A 6,000-nucleotide genomic window follows, 5' to 3' on the forward strand; every position below is an offset into this window, starting at 1 on the left:
TAGCCCAATGTTTCCCAATGACATTAACAAACTAAGTTTCTCATATTGTTAAGGATAAAATAACAACAACAACAATAAAAACAATATCCTTTTCGGTGGCACTCATTACAACTAATGAAAGTTGACGTCCCATATTCTTTCCTAAACTGAGTACCGAAATTACTTCAAGGTAATTTCAAGGTTTTTAATTACCTTGCCATTAGTTTCATAACCAACTTTATAAATAGTAATGGAAAGAAAAGAGGCTGTACATGTCAAATAAACGCCGTGTTTAGATAAGTTTTAAAAATCATAGCCCCACTACACCCTCCCGTCTTGATAATTATTTTTAATTACTAGAAAGTCTACAACTTGCGCTACTGAACATTATTATGACGTAACTATGACGTAATAGGACGTTCAATAATGTCCAAAGATTTGCTATCTAGGATTTCAATACTATTTTCCCATGCCTTCAGAAGACTTCAAATTAGATAATGGTGTATTTCATAACATCGTTGCCATGATAACGTCGAGACAATAGTTTTAACAGTAATTTTTTTTCTTTTTTAGCATTGATAAGAATGCTATTGTTTCACCCGTGAAACAACACCTAAAATTTGCCGGCTAAATAGTCAAAGCTAAGCAGAAAAAAAATGGTGGAGTTAATGTCTAATAGTATCGGAGGCGTGGTGACCTAATGGTTAGCACGCTCCGTCCCGGGATCGAACGGTCCGGTTTCGAGCCCTGGCCGGGGCACTACGTTGTGTTCTTGGATAACGCACTCTTAGTGCCTCTCTCCACCCGGATGTATAAATGGGTACCGGCCCGGGAAATAATGCTGGGTGTAATCCTGCGGTGGACTGGAAGTGTAGTAACGATTTGTTATTTTGATTTTCCTAAGCGAAGGAATAGTTCCAACGCTGTGGCATGCCATTTATGATATTAAAACCAAAAAGTTTCGGAACTCTATAGGTTTTAATATTTCGGCTTTTACTGTTCATGTAAGTAACGGATATGAAGACTGCAGAAACAACGATTCGAATGAACTGCCGAGTGAACAGCCAAACATGTGCATAAGCACGTGAAAGGTCTGAACAAACAGACTGAGCAGACGAAGGTCGAAAGTGCAGAAAACCATCCATAAGACTGACTGACTAGAGGGTTTACTGACTAGATGGTAAAGAAAAAAGTCCTAATAGTTATGTTTGTGCCAGTAACCGACGCAATGAGTGGCTATGCTGGTTTACTTAGTAGTGATCTGTTGTCCCTATTTAATTTTATCGCTTAGGTAAATTACCATTGTTAGTTATATTGAAGAAATTATAATAGTGAGCTCACTAATAAGTTTTCCTGGATCGGAGTAGATTGTCATGAAAGCTCAGAAAGTCTGCCATTCTCGTCAGGGGCACAGTGACAGACCCCTTAGAGAGATAATTAATTCGCGAACAATAAAGCTAGAAAACAGGATAAGCGCGCGCGGGAATACGTTACATTGATCTTTTCCGGATTGTAACGTACCGTTAACTAAAAGCCAAATCAGGGTAAATCTCTCTAAAACCACGTTTCAAACTGTGGTACCACAGCTGGCTTTTTGTTATTTTGATTTTCCTAAGCGAAGGAATAGTTCCAACGCTGTGGCATGCCATTTATGATATTAAAACCAAAAAGTTTCGGAACTCTATAGGTTTTAATATTTCGGCTTTTACTGTTCATGTAAGTAACGGATATGAAAACTGCAGAAACAACGATTCGAATGAACTGCCGAGTGAACAGCCAAACATGTGCATAAGCACCTGAAAGGTCTGAACAAACAGACCGAGCAGACGAAGGTCGAAAGTGCAGAAAACCATCCATAAGACTGACTGACTAGAGAGTTTACAGACTAGATGGTAAAGAAAACTCCTAATAGTTATGTTTGTGTAAGTAACAGACTCAATGACTGGCTATGGTGGTTTACTTAGTGGTTATCTGTTGTCTTTATTTAAATTTATCGCTTAGATAAATTACTATTTTAATTTAATTAAGGAATTTATAATAGTGAGCTCACTAATAATTTTTCTTGGATCGGAGTAGATTGTCATGAAAGCTCAGAAAGTCTGCCATTCTCGTCAGGGGCACAGTGACAGACCCTTTAGAGAGATAATTAATTCGCGAACAGTAAAGCTAGAAAACAGGATAAGCGCGCGCGGGAATACGTTACATTGATCTCTTTCCCGTATTGCAACGTACCGTTAACTAAAAGCCAAATCAGGGTAAATCTCTCTAAAACCACGTTTCAAACTGTGGTACCACAGCTGGCCCTACGTGGCTGAGCTAACTGTTTTCAATCTATACCGACGAAACGTTTACAAAAAGTTTAAAACCGGCAAAAATCTAATGACCTAAGTTAGGAAAGATCGTTGAATGTGTTTAACAGTTGATGATGAGATTACATTACTAAAAATTACCGTAAACTAAATAAGCTTTCGCAGTTATGTTTTACACATTGTTGTTAGGATTTAATTTGGCAAATCAAATCTCTTAAAAACAAAAATAATTAACTCACCATCGGAAAAGACTGAGCGCTTGGCACGGAACAAACTCGTTTGGTCGTTTTCTTTTGTTAGCTCGCGACGGTTGGTTGTACACGCGTACTTTAAATTGGAATGCTCGCATCATGCACGCGCGCGCTATCTGGGCACCAAAAAGAGTGGTTAAAATTAAGTGAGGGAAAAGTTTTGACGTCGCAGGATAATACTTTGATATTAAAACCAAGAATTTTACGAAATTCGGCTACGTTACTTGACGACTGGCCATTGGGTTTTACTTGGTAGTAACAGGTTGTCTTTACAAAAAACTATTTCTTAATATATTATCTTCGGTTTAAAACTAAATAATTTTATACCTATCAAAATGGCAAAATCCACTAAAAATTGTCGAGCCATGAGTTCCTTCCCGGATACATCCAACCGTCTTTACGAAGAAATTGGGTGCCATAGACAAACCATTTCTTTGTGGGTACTAACAAGGTCGTTTTATAGACGTATTCGCCTATCTCGAAACGAAAAGAGGTCTAGCACAACTGACCCACGGAGGACTGGATCTTGAGTTGGTCATGGTCCGCCATATGGTGGGATCGAGATCCGGCATATGGTTAAAGCAAATTGTTATTTTGATTTTCCTAAGCGAAGGAATAGTTCCAACGCTGTGGCATGCCATTTATGATATTAAAACCAAAAAGTTTCGGAACTCTATAGGTTTTAATATTTCGGCTTTTACTGTTCATGTAAGTAACGGATATGAAAACTGCAGAAACAACGATTCGAATGAACTGCCGAGTGAACAGCCAAACATGTGCATAAGCACCTGAAAGGTCTGAACAAACAGACCGAGCAGACGAAGGTCGAAAGTGCAGAAAACCATCCATAAGACTGACTGACTAGAGAGTTTACAGACTAGATGGTAAAGAAAACTCCTAATAGTTATGTTTGTGTAAGTAACAGACTCAATGACTGGCTATGGTGGTTTACTTAGTGGTTATCTGTTGTCTTTATTTAAATTTATCGCTTAGATAAATTACTATTTTAATTTAATTAAGGAATTTATAATAGTGAGCTCACTAATAATTTTTCTTGGATCGGAGTAGATTGTCATGAAAGCTCAGAAAGTCTGCCATTCTCGTCAGGGGCACAGTGACAGACCCTTTAGAGAGATAATTAATTCGCGAACAGTAAAGCTAGAAAACAGGATAAGCGCGCGCGGGAATACGTTACATTGATCTCTTTCCCGTATTGCAACGTACCGTTAACTAAAAGCCAAATCAGGGTAAATCTCTCTAAAACCACGTTTCAAACTGTGGTACCACAGCTGGCCCTACGTGGCTGAGCTAACTGTTTTCAATCTATACCGACGAAACGTTTACAAAAAGTTTAAAACCGGCAAAAATCTAATGACCTAAGTTAGGAAAGATCGTTGAATGTGTTTAACAGTTGATGATGAGATTACATTACTAAAAATTACCGTAAACTAAATAAGCTTTCGCAGTTATGTTTTACACATTGTTGTTAGGATTTAATTTGGCAAATCAAATCTCTTAAAAACAAAAATAATTAACTCACCATCGGAAAAGACTGAGCGCTTGGCACGGAACAAACTCGTTTGGTCGTTTTCTTTTGTTAGCTCGCGACGGTTGGTTGTACACGCGTACTTTAAATTGGAATGCTCGCATCATGCACGCGCGCGCTATCTGGGCACCAAAAAGAGTGGTTAAAATTAAGTGAGGGAAAAGTTTTGACGTCGCAGGATAATACTTTGATATTAAAACCAAGAATTTTACGAAATTCGGCTACGTTACTTGACGACTGGCCATTGGGTTTTACTTGGTAGTAACAGGTTGTCTTTACAAAAAACTATTTCTTAATATATTATCTTCGGTTTAAAACTAAATAATTTTATACCTATCAAAATTGTTATTTTGATTTTCCTAAGCGAAGGAATAGTTCCAACGCTGTGGCATGCCATTTATGATATTAAAACCAAAAAGTTTCGGAACTCTATAGGTTTTAATATTTCGGCTTTTACTGTTCATGTAAGTAACGGATATGAAAACTGCAGAAACAACGATTCGAATGAACTGCCGAGTGAACAGCCAAACATGTGCATAAGCACCTGAAAGGTCTGAACAAACAGACCGAGCAGACGAAGGTCGAAAGTGCAGAAAACCATCCATAAGACTGACTGACTAGAGAGTTTACAGACTAGATGGTAAAGAAAACTCCTAATAGTTATGTTTGTGTAAGTAACAGACTCAATGACTGGCTATGGTGGTTTACTTAGTGGTTATCTGTTGTCTTTATTTAAATTTATCGCTTAGATAAATTACTATTTTAATTTAATTAAGGAATTTATAATAGTGAGCTCACTAATAATTTTTCTTGGATCGGAGTAGATTGTCATGAAAGCTCAGAAAGTCTGCCATTCTCGTCAGGGGCACAGTGACAGACCCTTTAGAGAGATAATTAATTCGCGAACAGTAAAGCTAGAAAACAGGATAAGCGCGCGCGGGAATACGTTACATTGATCTCTTTCCCGTATTGCAACGTACCGTTAACTAAAAGCCAAATCAGGGTAAATCTCTCTAAAACCACGTTTCAAACTGTGGTACCACATCTGTGAAACCAGATAAGCTCCGGCTGTATGGGCCACTTGGCTCTTTACTTTAGTATCTGAAAGTGTAGTAACGATTTCACGGAAAAAGTAATGCCACTTTGACATAAACCATTTGAAAGAGTTTGACCGTCAAAGCGTCGTGCAAAAATATTTTATTTGTGTTGTCTGTTGTTTGACAACAAGAAGAAAGAATCACGAAAAGCTCGGTTGAAAATCGTGGACTACGTTTTTCCATAAGTGTAGTCCGTTCATCCCAGATGGTTTGAACGGTTGGAAAATTATTGCCCTTTGTTAATTTTTTTTACAACGCATCTAAACAAAAACCGCGACCAACTTATCGATGATAGGGCATCTTATACGGTTGGTTTGATGATTTTGGTAAAACAAAAACCGTTATTCATTGATCATCCAAACCGGTTCTTTTGGGCGAAAGGCAAACACCCCTTGTGAACCACACGAAAACTTTTTGAAGCAAATAAACGATCTTTAAGAATAAATAAAATATGCGTACCGTTATTATCTCTCGATTTGCTTTGTAATATAGTTCGCTTAGAAGAACAAAATATGAATGCGTAGTTTTTCAGACGTGCAGTGACTTTTATTACCTTCTGAACATGCAACCTTGCATGTGTTGCGTCGTTTGGCTTTGCAGGTGGCTAAATTGATCATGATAGCATTAACGTATTTATAACCACTGATGCAAATCATATGATTAAATGAATACTACACGTATGACGACGTGTTCAGTGATATATAATTGTTTTTCGCTGATACGAAAAGACAGATAGAAGTGATAGAAGCCTTTTTTTCTTTTAAAAACCGTTGTGATCTTGTTTTGGGGGACGTTAAAACTACCTGTTTCGTTTATAA

At 37.7% G+C, this 6,000-nt stretch overlaps 1 pseudogene across 1 annotated transcript in view; it reads right to left on the reverse strand.

Moving 5' to 3' along the window:
- LOC144664231 (polycystin-1-like protein 2) overlaps nt 1–5,761 on the reverse strand; it is a 28,492-nt pseudogene extending 22,731 nt beyond the window's left edge. Inside the window, exon 1 of the transcript XR_013572760.1 lies at nt 5,642–5,761. The product of XR_013572760.1 is annotated as a polycystin-1-like protein 2 (transcript). The remainder of the gene's footprint in view (nt 1–5,641) is intronic.
- Nucleotides 5,762–6,000: the final 239 nt, after the last annotated feature.

The sequence above is a fragment of the Oculina patagonica genome, chromosome 8 (genome assembly GCF_052425735.1).
Source record: "Oculina patagonica isolate OP01 chromosome 8, crgOcupat, whole genome shotgun sequence".
Lineage (NCBI taxonomy): Eukaryota > Metazoa > Cnidaria > Anthozoa > Scleractinia > Oculinidae > Oculina > Oculina patagonica.